Source organism: Budorcas taxicolor, chromosome 1, assembly GCF_023091745.1.
Source record: "Budorcas taxicolor isolate Tak-1 chromosome 1, Takin1.1, whole genome shotgun sequence".
Lineage (NCBI taxonomy): Eukaryota > Metazoa > Chordata > Mammalia > Artiodactyla > Bovidae > Budorcas > Budorcas taxicolor.
The window spans coordinates 141,540,979-141,557,923 of NC_068910.1; positions in this window are offsets into that span (position 1 = coordinate 141,540,979).

Below are 16,945 nucleotides of genomic sequence, written 5' to 3' on the forward strand. Positions count from 1 at the left end.
CAGTGTTGAAGGGAATGTGGATCAATGGTGGCAGGTTTCTGTCAATTTCTCCAAAATATTTTGAAATAATGCATTATCCTGTAGACATCCAAATTCATATAAAAATTCACTACTGGAGAAACTCTTACACACATACAAGGAAAACAACTGAGAACAATGGAATCATTTCAAATGTCTGTTGGTAGGGGAATGGTAAATAATCTGGTGTATTCACACACTGGAATATCTCATGACTGTAAAATTAATAGAATATAGTTACACATAAAATGAACGTTTTAAGAAATGATTTTGAGTGAAAGTCTCAGAAAAACACATTAAGCATAACATTATTAATCACAGCAGGATCCTCTATGATCCACCTCCCAGAATTCTGGAAATAAAAGCAAAAATAAACAAATGGGATCTAATTAAAATTAAAAGCTTCTGCACAACAAAGGAAAATATAAGCAAGGTTAAAAGACAGCCTTCTGAATGGGAGAAAATAATAGCAAATGAAGCAACTGACAAACAACTCATCTCAAAAATATACAAGCAACTTATGCAGCTCAATTCCAGAAAAATAAACGACCCAATCAAAAAATGGGCCAAAGAACTAAACAGACATTTCTCCAAAGAAGACATACGGATGGCTAACAAACACATGAAAAGATGCTCAACATCACTCATTATTAGAGAAATGCAAATCAAAACCACAATGAGGTACCACCTCACACCAGTCAGAATGGCTGCGATCCAAAAATCTGCAAGCAACAAATGCTGGAGAGGGTGTGGAGAAAAGGGAACCCTCCTACACTGTTGGTGGGAATGCAAACTAGTACAGCCACTATGGAGAACAGTGTGGAGATTCCTTAAAAAATTGCAAAAGAACTACCTTATGACCCAGCAATCCCACTGCTGGGCATACACACCGAGGAAACCAGAATTGAAAGAGACACATGTACCCCAATGTTCATCGAAGCACTATTTATAATAGCCAGGACATGGAAACAACCTAGATGTCCATCAGCAGATGAATGGATAAGAAAGCTGTGGTACATATACACAATGGAGTATTACTCAGCCGTTAAAAAGAATACATTTGAATCAGTTCTGATGAGATGGATGAAACTGGAGCCGATTATACAGAGTGAAGTAAGCCAGAAAGAAAAACACCAATACAGTATACTAACACATATATATGGAATTTAGAAAGATGGCAATGACGACCCTGTATGCAAGACAGCAAAAAAGACACAGATGTGTATAATGGACTTTTGGACTCAGAGGGAGAGGGAGAGGGTGGGATGATTTGGGAGAATGGCATTGTAACATGTATACTATCATGTAAGAATCGAATCGCCAGTCTATGTCCGACGCAGTATACAGCATGCTTGGGGCTGGTGCATGGGGATGACCCAGAGAGATGTTATGGGGAGGGAGGTGGGAGGGGGGTTCATGCTTGGGAACGCATGTACACCCGTGGTGGATTCATGTCAATGTATGGCAAAACCAATACAGTATTGTAAAGTAAAATAAAGTAAAAATAAAAATTAAAAAATAAATAAATAAACAAATAATAAAAATCAAAGCTAGCAAAACTATAATATATTGTTAAGGCATTATATCTAAGAGAGAAAACTATGGAAAAAGAAAACCAGAAATGATAAACACAAAATTCAATATAATGTTACTTCTGGAAGAAGACAAGCAGTGGGATGGATGAAGAACTTACAGGTAATTGGAGGTTGTTGGTTATAATCTAATCTTTGAATTACATAGTGAGTGGTTTCATTACATAATTATTATTCCTTAAAACTTACATATATTGCATATGTATTCTTTGGATTGTAGCAAATAGTGCGTTAGAAAAGATAATAAAGAAATATGCTATAAAACAAATAAATCCTTGCCAATTTCCATTTTTATGTCTCACTGGATAAAGTGATGTTTCTATGGTCACATCCAGCAACCAATGAAGTCAAGATATTTGTTTTCACAGATAGGCACACTGCTGCCCATGAAAACCAGATTTTGCATGCCTCATTAACTATATCACTCTGACCAAATTGCTAACATCTCTTCAGTTCGGTCCAGTTCAGTCACTCAGTCGTATCTGACTCTGCAACCCTGTGAACCGCAGCACGCCAGGCCTCCCTGTCCATCACTAACTGCCACAGTCCACTCAAACTCATGTCCATCGAGTTGGTGATGCCATCCAACCATCTCATCCTCTGTCGTCCCCTTCTCCTCCTGTCCTCAATCTTTCCTAGCATCAGGGTCTTTTCAAATGAGTCAGCTCTTCACATCAGGTGGCCAAAGTATTGGAGCTTCAGTTTCACAGCAGTCCTTCCAGTGAACACCCAGGACTGGTCTCCTTTAGGATGGACTGGTTGTATCTCCTTGTAGTCCAAGGGACTCTCAAGAGTCTTCTCCAACACCACAGTTCAAAAGCATCAATTCTTCGGCGCTCAGCTTTCTTTATAGTCCAACTCTCACATCCATACATGACCACTGGAAAAACCACAGCCTTGACTAGATGGACCTTTGTTGGCAAAGTAATGTCTCTGCTTTTTAATATGCTGTCTAGGTTGGTCATAACTCTCCTTCCAAGGAGTAAGCATCTTTAACATCTCTTAGGCTCAGTAATATGAATCCCCCTTAACCTTTTTCATTTTAGTGTATCCAATACACTAAACTTGGATTAGATACACTATCCAATTGGATACACTATCCATAAATATACATGAATGTTCTTTGTAAACTAAAAATACTAAAAAAAAAAAAAGTAAAGGACTATGATCCTCAAGCATTATTCTTTCGGGAAAATGAAAATCTTAATCTTGACAATTTCAAGTACACAGTTGATTGGGTAGAATCTCTGATTTCATATATGAACCTATCTCAGTATTCGTCTTCCAGAATAATATACAGACTCAACATTGAGAACTCCATATTATAGAATTAAGAAGGCAGGTTATTATAATGTATCATGCATGTGTGCATGATAAGTCTCTTCATTTATGTCTGATTGTGCAACTTTATGGACTGTAGCCTGTCAGGCTACTCTGTCCATGGGATTCTTCAGGCAAGAATACTGGAGTGGGTTGCCCTGACCTACTCCAGGGGATCTTCCCAACCAAGGGATCAAACCTCTATGTCTCCTGCAATCGCAGGGGGGTTCTTTACCACTAGCATGACCTGGAAAGCTCAACACATCATACAGACAAGCACATTTTCTGATAATGTGCCTTAAAAATAAATAAATAAATAAAACAGAAAAAAATAGATACAATAAAAATAATGTCTAGATGCAGTCACATTACTATATATTTTGTTGGAAGCAAAGTAATTTTGCCAAAATGTTCAGTGAAACTATTCTTTTCTCAATTCAACATTTATTTAGTGCCTAGTCTATGCCAAATTCTGACCTAAACGAAACGGTATAGAAAGATAAGTAAAATATTGTCTTTGCTCAGGGCCAGCTTTTTGCAGAAACCCAAACTGTAACCATGGTAGTTTGCATAAATGATGCCCCCTGTGGGCAGTGAGTAAACACGGGGACCTTAAAAGCAGAAATAATGGAAAAAAATAAAGTAAGAAAGAAACATAAGTCAAACAGGAAATTAGGTTTGTGAGAAGAACCTTGAATGACCACTCAAGGGGAAAATCATTCATTTCATATTCTTTGGATTGGAAGAAGTCTTAAAATCTACATGCCAAGATTTGGCTTGGATACGAACAAAGGGGTTCTCACCCTCATTTAAAAGAGTAACTTGCTAAATCACTTCAAAGAGCCAATTTTAAAATATCTAGTAAAAGCGGATCCTTCCACTGTGATTCAGCAGTGTCAACCTGAGATCTATATCCTTGAGAAACTGATGCACGTGCATAATATGACCATGTATAATAGAGGTGAAACTATTGATATTGAAGTGCTAAGGGGAGCCCAGAGGAGGGAGGAGCTTTAGAGAGTCTGACAAAGTTGATGGAGCAGGAAACATTGAGGAATCAAGAATCTACCAGGTGGACAAAACAAGCGCTGGCATTCCCAGTAGAGACAAGGGTGTACAGAGGTTGGGGGGGGTGGACAATGAAGTGAACAAAATGTGTAAGTTATGGAAAGTGACTCAGTTTACTTGAAGCAAAGCGGAAGAGAAAGTGTAATAGAGATGAGGCACATGTGAGGATTCAAATTTCAGATTCAGGAATTTGAGTAAATGCTGCACTATCAATAAAAATTAAAACAACTTTTTTCTGAGAATTATTGGAAAGATATGGTATAAGCACTAGAGTTTACGAAAAGTTTGCACTAAACATCTTTTATACTAGAAATCATCTGTGATTTCTGTGTGTGTGTCCAACATCTGCTCTCCCTTAGTAATAGCATGATGTCTAATTTCAGAGAATATCCTACATGACTCTAAGTAGGTGTGGTTCAAATAATCTGCCCTACTGCCCACTCCCAGTGGGGGAGAGAAACAACAATATATTCCATATCCGTAACAGAGTTGTAAATATCATTATGAATGTTATTATAGAATATAGAAAAATATTCAAGAATCACTTAAAGAAGTATATCCAATCTCATACCTACATTACGTGCCAAGGAAGATGGGTGAGTCTGATGAATAATATTCATGATTCTTCGTCTCGCAATTAAGGAAGATTTTTAAAATCCATCAGTGAACTCTGTTACCTTCAAAATTCATCCTGAATGTTACCATTTCTTTCCACCTGCTGCTGTAGCTTAAATCACAATCATCTTCTACCAAAACTAGTAAGTCCCTACATTCCAGTCCTGTGTACCAAAGTTCATTCTCAAAATAGTCCCAAATGGTCCCTACATTCCAGTATTGTGTACCAGAGTTTATTCTCAAAATAGTAACAGGAGTGATCCTTTGAAGATATAAGTTGGATAATTCTCTTGTCTTTCTACTGTTATGAGTCTTCCAGAATGTCTAACTAAGAATAAAACCTGGCAATACCTTCCTATCCTCATACTGCCACTTTCCTCCTAAATCATCCACCTCCAACCACCCTGCCCCTTTGCTATTCCCAGAGCACAGTAAGTTTCTTGATTTGTTTTCTCTCAGCATCACTTTTTTCCCAGAAGAATCACAAATATCACCATATCAGAAAAGACCTGTCTGATCACTATATGCAAAATAGACCCTATCTATCACTCTCTTTCTTTGTCCTGCTTTGTCTCACTCTATTTGTGGAGGCAGGGTATTTCTATATTTTAAGATTGTTCACATATTATCACAGATAAAATGTTTTATTTAAAACCGCATAGTAACTGTCTCATTATAAAGTTCAAATAATAATTATTTGAGTAATCAACTTAATTAAACAATAAATCGTGGTTCATTTAAGGCAGAGCACACAAACCAAGTGGACTAAAGAGACTCCATTCTTTTACTATAATTATTATTAGGAAAGGAAAACCTCTTTCTTTAGAAGTTGCTAGATTAAAAGAGAAAAGTCTAGAGCCAAAAATAAATGAACACAAAAGCCAACTCTATGAAGTAGGCTGGGGGCAGTATGTACAAAAACAGCCGGACAGCATAATTCCAGCCCCTAGATCTAGCCAGACCTAGACCTAGCTGTAACTCTGGACTTTTCAGTTAAGTGCACTGATAATTGTCTTGTTTTCTTTATGCACTTTGACTTGAATTTTTGACATTTGCTTCTAAAAGAGTCCTGATCAATATAATAATCAATCTCCTCAGATAAACATAGGTAAATTGAGATCTGGAAAAAGGAAGAATTTTGACCAAACTCACAAATTATGTTCAAGCCAAGACAACTTTGGATCTTCTGAGCCCAAGTCCTGGTCTTTTCCCACTTTATTAACTGCTGCAAAATAGCTTTAAATCCTCCCATGATCTCAGGTTGTTGTATATTTACAAAACTGCCTAGTGTTCAGGCCAGGAATCCTAGGAAATTAAGTAGGTTGAGATGAAGTTTATGAGTTATTTAATCTTTTTAAATTTAAACTGCCACCTCACCGTGGGGGAGTCCAGCTCAGAAAAAAAAAAAAAGGAAAAAAAATTCCTTAAGGAAAATATCAGGGTTAATCCTCTAAATCTAACTTAAGCTATACGTTGGCTAGAGAAAGAAAAATTGCCTTTATAAAGACTTGGTTTTTTTCTCATAAAACTTGTAACATTCATACTTTTTCTCCCACAGTTTATTGCAAGTCACAAATCTTTTAATTCCCTGCAACCACTTTAATGTAACCCAATCATTGTTTTTGTGCACTACTGTGGATCTGACAAAACCCACAAGCTCAATTGTGAAACTGTCAGATAATTACAAGAAAATGTTTAGCTCAGTACCTGGAACACAGTAGATATTTGATATCTTCTATTCTTTACATACAAACATACATGTGTCTTGTGTAGAATACTGTAAAAATGTGCAGGATAGTTTGCTTAATTTTTACAATCCTTAAGATCTGAGACAATCACCTCTATCAGAAACAGCATCCTAGACAAGTAGCCATCTCTCCTGCCTCTGAAGACAAAAGTAAAAGTGAAAGTTGTTCAGTCATGTCTGACTCTTCATGACCCCATGGATGATAATACAGTCCATGGAATTCTCCAGGCCAGAATACTGGAGTGGGTAGCCTTTCCCTTCTCCAGGGGATCTTCCCAAGCCAGGGATGGAACCCAGGTCTTCCGAAGACAAGATACCAAGATACTTACTGAAACGCAGGGTCACAGATAGCATAAATCAGATTCTCCCAAATAATCGCCATTCTCTGGAGTATTTTTCAGAGGTTATCTTCCATTTATCGCTAGAGACTTTTCCTTATAAAATACCCTCAAAGAACTAACTTCCAGATCCTCTTTCAGTCTGGATCGTAATCCAGTGTAAAATCTGTTGTAACTTTTAAGCTCAGTATCAGGTACTGCTTCCTCTGCCAGCCTCAAGGCCTTTAGGCAATATTGTCAGACTTTCTGTAACTGTGACTCAGCTCACAGATCACAGCAAGAGACACTAAGAACCTTCCAAGAGAAGCTCTTTTGTCATGAACCTACACCAAGGGTAGATGATGTGAGAGTCTTGTCAGTGCTCATGAATAGTCAAACCACTTAACAGTTCCAAGAATGAGGAGCCGTACTTTGACATGAGATTCTTGACTAACAAGTCAGGAATTCACAATGACACTTTAATAGCTTCACGATTATGTTCTCTTCCACTTACTACCTCTGCTTACCTTAGTGAGGTCCTTAATCCTCTCTAAGACTCAATTTCCTCGGCTTTACTTGAGAGTAATAACTACCTAATTCATGGGTTGTTGTTAGTATTCAATAAATAATTATATTTCTCAGTTCTAGTAGTCAGTGACATTACCTACTATCAGTTATGCTTTGTGCAGCTTCTCGGGTAGAACAGTGGTAAAGAATCTGCCTGCCAGATGCAGGAGACAAGAAACATTGGTTCGATCTCTGGGTCTGGAAGATTCCCCTACAGTAGGAGATGGTAACCCACATCAGTATTCTTGCCTGGAAAATTCTTGGAGCTTGGCAGGCTACAGTCTATGGGATTGCATAACAGTTATTATTTATCCAAAGTTCTCACTTAAAAGTAAAAGTAACTGAAAGTTAAGATTTTTCATAGTATAAAACTTTGATTTATTAATACTTTAAATAGAATTTTTATAAAATATTTTTCAAATGTGTGTTTCTAGTAAAAGGTAATCAGGTACTTGAAGACATTCTGCTTAATAAGAATAACACAAGATCTAGACAATTTGATAACTTTGATATTAATATAAACATTTACCCTTATGGTAACACTGGTTATCTCAGATATGAGATTGAATTTTTGGACAAATGGGTTGTGTCTTGTCAATGTTATAAAAGCAATCATACAGGTAGTCTTTTATGGTTCTGCAGTACAACCACCCAAATTTAGAGGTTATCAAAGTTAGATGCTCAGTCTTCTAAGGAAGCATAACACTTACTCAGGAGTTTTCTGAAGTAAAAACTATTTTCATAATACTCCTCAGATTTCATGTGCCATTTCCACTGAAGGTGCAAACACACTGGCTGGTGAAACTTCTGGTATCTAAAAATGAATTAAGGCTTTGACATTAAAATGCATTTGTAGTCTTTATATTTTTCTCTGCCACATATTAACTCAAAAAGTAAGATATTCCATTTTATGTGTATACAGCATGTTCTTTATCCATCCACTGATGGGTGTTTTGCTTGTTTCTATATCTTGAGTATAATGAGTAATGCTACCACAAACATGGAAGTGCAGCTATCTCTTTGAGATCTTGATTTCTATTTCTTGGATAACTACTTAACTGTGAGATTCCTTGATGAAACTCAATATTTGGTCAATCTGCCCCTCATATATTTTCTATAAAGTTATTTGCATCCTGCTTTTCTGAACAACAACAACTTCAGAGTCCCAGCTCTGGCTGATCTGATTGTTTTCTAAATGGTATTTAATTATTTTCCTATGTAGAACACTTGGTTCTTTTTTCCTACACTGTTATTTTATTACTCATTCCATTATTTTCTTGTTTCTGGTGCAAGAATATATCTCCTAATAGTTTACTTATCAGTTTTCAGAGACCGTACACAGGTCAAGATGACATTTAGGGACTTCTCTGCATATTGTCACCCTGCTTATTTAACTTCTATGCAGAGTACATAGAACGCTGGGCTGGAGGAAGGACAAGCTGGAATCAAGATTGCCGGGAGAAATGTCAATAACCTTAGATAGGCAGATGACACCACTCTTATGGCGGAAAGTGAAGACAAACTAAAGAGCCTCTTGATGAAAGTAAAAGAGGAGAGTGAAAAGGTTGGCTTAAAGCTCAACATTCAGAAAACTAAGATCATAGCATCTGGTCCCATCACTTCATGGCAAATAGATGGGGAAACAGGGGAAACAGTGGCTGATTTATTTTTGGGGGACTCCAAAATCACTGCAGATTGTGATTGCAGCCATGATATTAAAAGACGCTTACTCCTGGTAGGCTGCAGTCTGTGGGGTCACTAAGAGTCAGATGCAACAGAGCGATTTCACTTTCACTTTTCACTATCCTGCAATGGAGAAGGAAATGGCAACCCACTCCAGTGTTCTTGCCTGGAGAATCCCAGGGATGGCGGAGTCTTGTGGGCTGCAGTCTATGGGGACGCACAGAGTTGGACACAACTAAAGTGACTTAGCAGCAACAGCAGCCTTGGAAGAAAAGTTATGACCAACCTAGACAGCATATTAAAAAGCAGAGACATTACTTTGTTAACAAAGGTCCATCTAGTTAAGGCTATGGTTTTTCCAGTGGTCATGTATGGATGTGAGAGTTGGACTATAAAGAAAGCTGAGTGCCGAAGAATTGATGCTTTTGAACTGTGGTGTTGGAGAAGACTCTGGAGAGTCCCTTGGACTGCAAGGAGATCCAACCAGTCCATCCTAAAGGAGATCAGTCCTGGGAGTTCATTGGAAAGACTGATGTTGAAGCTGAAGCTCCAACATTTGGCTACCTGACGCAAAGAGCTGACTCATTTGAAAAGACCTTGATGCTAGGAAAGATTGAGGGCAGGAGGAGAAGGGGATGACAGAGGATGAGATGGCTGGATGGCATCACTGACTCGATGGACGTGGGCTTGGGTAGACTCCAGGAGTTGGTGATGGACAGGAAGGCCTGGCGTGCTGCAGTTCATGGGGTCACAAATAGTCAGACACAACTGAGTGACTGAACTGAACTGAACTGGTGCAAACTGTTTAGTAACTCTGTTGCTCTTGTTCAGTCACTTAGTTGTGTCTGACTCTTTGCCACCCCATGGGTTGCAGCACAACAGGCTTCCCTGTCCATCACCATCTACTGGAGCTTACTCAAACTCATGTCCACCGAGTCAGTGATGCCATCCAACCATCTCATCCTCTGTCGTCCCCTTCTCCTCCTGCCTACATTCTTTCCTAACATCAGGGTCTTTTCCAATAAGTCAGCTCTTCCCAACAGGTGGCCAAAATATTGGAGTTTCAGCTTCAGAATCATTCTTTCCAATGCATATTCAGGGTTGATTACCTTTAGGATTGACTGGTTTGATCTCCTAGCTATCCAAGGGATTCTCAAGAGTCTTCTCCAGCATCACTCAGTTAGAAAGCATCATTTCTTCAGCCTTCAGCTTTCTTTAAAGTCCAACTCTCACATCCATACGTAATTATTGGAAAAACCATAGCTTTGACTAGATGGACTTTGTAGGCAAAGTGATGTCTCCACTTTTTAATACTCTGTCTAGGTTTGTCATAGCTTTTTTTTTCTCAAGGAGCATCATTTAATTTCATGGCTGCAGTCACCATCTGCTGTAATTTTGGAGCCCAAGAAAGTAAAGTCTGTCACTATTTCCATTGTTTTCCCATCTATTTGCCATGAAGTGATGAGACCTGATGCCATGATCTCAGTTTTTTGAATGTTGAGTTTTAAGCCAACTTTTGCAATCTTCTCTCTCACTTTCATCAAGAGGCTCTTTAGTTCCTCTTCACTTTCTGCCATTAGGGTGATGTCATCTACATATCTGATGTTACTGATATTTCTCCCAGCAATCTTTATTCAAGTGTTAGCCTCATCTGACCTTACATTTCACATGATGTACTCTGCATTTAAGTTAAATAAACAGGATGACAATATACACCCGTGACATACTCCTTTCCCAATTTTGAACCAGTTCATTCTTCCATGTCCACTTCTAACTGTTGCTTCTTTTTTTTAATTAATTTATTTTTTATTGAAGGACAATTGCTTTACAAAATTTTGCTGTTTTCTGTCAAACCTCAACATGAATCAGCCATATATATATATATATAATATATATATTTCCTTCCCTTTTGAAACTCCCTCCCACCCCCACTCCCCATCCCTCCCCTCTAGGTTGATGCAGAGCCCATGTTTGAGTTTCCTGAGCCATAGGGCAAATTCCTGTTGTGTATCTACTTTACATATAGCAACTTTCCATGTTACTCTTTCCATACATCTTGACCTGCATGCATAACTCTGTAGTCTGTATCAAACTCTCATTCCATTTTAGTTTGATAATGTTCACTTTACAATTATCTATTCAGATCCTAGGATGTATATGCTGCTGCTACTGCTGCTAAGTCATTTCAGTCGTGTCCGACTCTGTGCGACCCCATAGACAGCAGCCCACCAGGCTCTGCCATCCCTGGGATTCTCCAGGCAAAAACACTGGAGTGGGTTGCCATTTCCTTCTCCAATGCAGGAAAGTGAAAGTGAAGTCGCTCAGTCGTGTCTTACATTTCGCAACCCCATGGACTGCAGCCTACCAGGCTCCTCTGTCCATGGAATTTTCCAGGCAGCAGTACTGGAGTGGGTTGCCATTGCCTTATCCTTTATATATTAACTTTTTCTGGTTCTTGATATGGACATTTCCCCCATGAATTTAGAGATTTTTGTATATGCAAAATGTCAGTATATACCAGGAAAGTAAATTTGCTTGGAATTCAGTGTTGCTGGAGCTAATCAATTGTGCTACTAAAATTAAAAATGAAAGGATCCTGTGATTGTGCTATAACATGCCCTATATTTCTCTGTAGTCTTTCCAAGAACTAGCACAAAGCCTTACATATGGTATACACTAAAGTAATTCTTCTTTATTGGGCCAAAGAGATACTTTATCATTATGGAATTGGATTATTATTAATAACTTTGATCTCTTTTTCTTTTTCTTACATTATTACTAAAGTTAAAGTTTTACAAACTAATGGTAACCGAGGCATTTGATGTCAAGCTTCTAGCTCTTTGCTGATGGTTTACAGCAATAGCTGCCAAGGGCAAGCCTAGTGACTACGGGCCCCTCATGTCCCCCCTTAAATGCAGTGGCGACTGCATGAGATGAGTCTGTAGTCATTCATGTCTTGGCTCATGGATTCCTCTATACCACATCTTAGTCCCTACATTTGTTCTGATACACCACATCTTAGTCTCCATCTTTGTTCTAATAGGTCGAATTTAAAATCTTATATTTAGACTGGCTAATTGGCTTATTGTAGAAATTCTCAAAGTATTTTTCACATACTATACATCCACATCTGGCAGTTATTACCAGAACTGCTTGCTATAGTAGCCTTCTCATTTCTCCAGAGAGTTGGTCTTTGTAATTCAATATTGTAAAACAATACTTCTTTTCAGCCTCAAATGATATCCAGAGGCTGTATTATCCTGTAAATCCTCTGTTCCTTGGTTATATAACTTTCTGTTCTTCTCTCCTGTGCTTCCTGATGACAATAACCAACAACAATAACCAAGGCAACCCACGGCAGCAGCCAATCTCCTTCCTTCTCTGTCATCTGACTTCTAGCCAACTGCTGATGACTCTTTCTTACTTATTAATAACTGGAGAAACAGTTTGATTAAACACACAGGGATTATTTTAAGTGGCAGACTTACCGTTCTGCAGAAATTATAAAACTAACCCAAACTATGAAAATGGTTGAAATTGTTCACAACACTTTCTTTTCCCTTAATTCTCAAACCTAATCTGTCACGAAGTCATGCTGTTTTATTTCTTTTTAACCTAAATATACTTCAAATCATTCTATTTTCTCTGCCGCTACTTTGATCTAAGCCACTGAACTATCTCAGTGCCTCCAAAACCCTCCTTTTCCATCTATTTCTACTTCCTTTGCCCATTGTGGGTCTGTTATCCTCTGATCAGCCCCTCACTCTTCCCATAGGCTGTTTGACATTGAAACGAGGCTAACCCTTGCAGACTGTAATAACCAGGTTATGTGTCTGCTGGCTTTTTGCTAATGGGAGATAGTGACAGGAGATGGAAAAACGAAGCCAGCTATTTCCCTCTTCCTTCCTTACCCTGTAAACCACCTCTGACTCTGTCTGCATCTCTTCCTTGACCTCACTCCCTTCTCTCATGATTCCAGCTTCTGCTAGGAGACCCTGAACCCTGGGCACCAGTTTACCACCTTCTTCCTTGGCCCCTCCAGCCTAGGTGCATTAGAGAACCCCAGCTGTTTCTAACTCTGGGTTACCTTGCTGTTGTCTATTGACTTGTTTCAGTCCACTTCATCTGCTGTTAACTGTCAGCTGACTCTTTCCAGACTGGAAATTGCCAGGGAGAAAAATTATGCCACTATAATCAAATAATTTTAGGGCCCAGCACTGCTCGCCTACTTAAGACCAAGACCCATTCCAGGGGTACAAAAGAACAAAGCTATTATTATGCATTTGCTGCTTAATGTTTTTCTCGCAAGAGCTAAGAAGACAAGCATAACACTGAAACTGAAAAAGGCTTGTTTCGAAGGAAAATCAGCAACCTACACCAAAAACAAACAAATAAAAACTCTGACTATGAATGTTACCTACCCACATAGACCACTAATGATTGTTTATCATGTGGATTCTCTCTGGCTGTTTAACTCTTTCTTTTTGAATATGGTGATGAGTGGGAACATCTGTACTGGCTAGACGGATGATGTAAGGGTAGGTGCAGATAGAGCAAATGCTGTTAAGATGCAAGTCTCTTGGGAGAGGACTCCTTTTCTGTTCTGTGATTGTGCAATCACTGAGCAATGGGTCCCAGTAAGTGCTTCATCTTTAATTGCCAGATTTCTCTGCAGTACACACAATTCCCTTTCTGCAGTCTTAGCAATTTCTCAACAATGCTGGTGGTCAAAAATCCACATACAGTCCAAACACTTTGAACCACAGCATAATTTTAAAATATGCAGGTTTTTATATTATATCCTGTGGAAACCATACTTTCTTTGGGTCTGGCTAGGTCTCCTTTCCTTATAGATTGAATTTGCTGTACACTCAGTACAACTAAATTGGAAAGAAGCAAAAAGGTCCTGAACTGTATTCAATTAGATTTACCATAATGTTTATAATTTGATACTTAAGAGGGGAAAGCAGTCTTTTTTAACTTGGGCTCTGATTCTACTATACTAACTACCTTCATTTGAAGCTGAGTTTCTCAGAGAAAGAAATGTTATTTCCAAGAAGTATTTTCACCTTAACTTTTCTAGGTAAGAGCAGATTCATCTCAGTGTTGCCTCTGGGGAGGTAATGCCAGGAAGTGAGTGGTTATAGCGTCACCTCTAAGCTTGAGAGCCCAGTACCTCAGTTTGAATTACCACTACCTCAGTTTCTTCCTCTCTGCAGTAGGAATAGAATAAAATTTTTATGAGAATTAATGGCATATTTGTGTGAAAACCTTACTACCATGTTTGACCCTTGAGTTTGATAGATGCTAGCTATACTCATTATTTTTATTCATAATATGTCTACTTATATTGTATGCCTTTTATTAGAAAATGTCTCCCCACCCCCCACATCAAATACATTCCTCCTTCAAGATTTCTATAACAATTAACTGAACATTTTCATGTAATTATTTCATTAAGGTGATATATACAGAATTAAATAAAGAAGAAATTATTACTCCTCTTCTACAAATACAGAAACCAAGTTTTCAGGAAGATACATTGTTCAAGCCAATATTCTGTGACTCCAAAATTCAGGTTCTTTCAATTCCCTTTTTACATTTGGTATGTGTGAGAGAAGCCAGAAAACAGCTAAGGCTCTCCTTCATACCAGGCAGACTCCACCCTCCTTTCAACCAGCCAGTATGTTTTTTTCAAAGCTTTTCTTCCTCATCATCTCCCATTTTCTCAATTCTTATTTACTATCTATCTCTTTAGTTCCAAACAACTTGATTCAATTCAATGAAAGTCAGGAAAATAAATATGTAAATATCCAAAAAATACAGTTCAGTCCTTAAGAAATTAAAAATTAGAGAATTCTCAATGATGCTGCCTAATTTTCAAAATAGCAAACAGTTACACAAGAAATAAGAAAGATGTTACGATATTGCTGAGCTGGAAAATTATATCTTGTCAAGGAATTAAGAAGAGAGATTATGGAGAAGAATTGGAAGATAATAAAGTTTCATCATGACCTGTCTGAGCAAAGATATCCCAGGAATGTCCAAGATAGTATATGTCGGGAGCATGGAATAATCTGACTGTTGCTAAGATTCTTGTAACTGGAAGTAGTAGCTAAGCATGAGAAAGGGGTTAGGAATATTTTGTGGAATGTTTGGAACATCAGAATGATAATGTACACCTGATTTGATAAGCCAATAAGGAAACTTTTAAGGTTCACTAACAGTGTTTATTTTACTGTTGTATTTTTGTCTTTCCATCTCTTTTACTGCCCAGTTTCAGACTCAAGAATATTTGGACATAAAACACAACAACACTCAAAATTCAAGCATAAGATCTGTCCAATTTCTTTACATAAAATACAAATATTTGGGGATAGATATACAGATATGTGGGTTATTAATTAAAGACTTTGGAAATCATTGTTTCTTTAAATTCATTGAGCACAAAAGTAAACATATTCATACTAATGTGTTTCCATATTTGCTTGATTTCATTACAAACTACAAGACATATGAGAAAAAATAACTCAAATCACATTCTCCTGCCTATTGTAAACATAGAGAGAAATTGAAGTGTTTTGGTTCAATTCACTTGACAGAGAGTTAAGGAATTTTTGTCCATCTTTCTATAGAACTTCAAGGAGGAAAAGAGGCTATGTTTTGCATTGTGTTAGTACATTAGTTGTTATTGTTCAGTTGTTCAGTCATGTCTGACTCTTTTTGACCCCATGGACTACAGCACGCCAGGCTTCCCTGTCCATCACCAACTCCAAGAACTTGCTCAAACTCATGTCCACTGAATCAGTGATGCCATCCAATCATCTCATCCTCTGTTGTCCCCTTCTCTGTCTGCCTTCATTCTTCCCCAGCATCAGGGTCTTTTCTAAAGAGTCGGTTCTTCACATCAGGTGCCCAAAGTATTAGAGCTTCAGCTTCAGCATCAGTCCTTTCAATGAATATTCACGACTGATTTCCTTTAGGATTGACTGGTTGGATCTCCTTGCAGTCCCAGGGATTTGCAAGAGTCTTCTCCAACACCACAGTTCAAAAGCATCAGTTCTTCAATGTTCAGCTTCCTTTATGGTCCTCCATACATGACTACTGGAAAAACCATAGCTTTGACTATATGGATCCTTGTTGGCAAAGTAATGTGTCTGCTTTTTAATACGCTATCTAGGTTGGTCATAAATTTTCTTCCAAAGAGCAATTGTCTTTTAATTTCATGGCTGCAGTCACCATCTGCAGTGATGTTGGAGCTCAAGAAAATTAGAAGAAGATAAAATACCTATTTTCTTATCAGCAACTGAGAGTTTTATAAATAGTCTCAAAGTTAAAATCCAGCTGGTATAGTAAATCCCTGTGGAAAAAAGTAGATCATTTCTAAACCACTGCTTTGCAAAGTGCAAACACTTGCTAAGCCACACTTGCAGAGATGCTGCCCATGATAAAAATCTCTTTTCTTCACTCTACCTGTATTTCATCTTTACAATCATTAAAGTGAAACAAGTCTATTTTCCTTCTTGCTTTTTTGTTTCCTTGTCAATTGCAGCAAGGATTAACAATTTTATTTAGCCTCCTCCAACAATAAACATTTGACTATTTTGGGGTCTTTTGTACAGTAGATTTATTTCATCGGTATCCATATTTTCTATGTTTTTCATTCTACTTTATTTGAAATTAACTTGCTGTTATTAAATAAAACTTTTTGAGACAGATGAGCTAAAATTCATTTATTTTTCTGTCTCATTTGTTTTCTCCTACATGAATTTAAAGATAAAAATTTCCCTCTAAGAACAGCTTTCTCTGTATTCCGTAGATTTTGAAATGTCATGCTTGTGTTAGCATTCAGGTAAACATATGTTTTAACTTCCATGTTTATTTTATAAGTCAATAGATTATTTTAAAATGCATTTCTTACTTTAAAAAAGTGAAGACTTTTGTTCTAGCTACCTTTTTTAAAATCTTTGATTTCTATTTTAATTGTATTTTGGTTAAAAGACACACACTTCATGCTA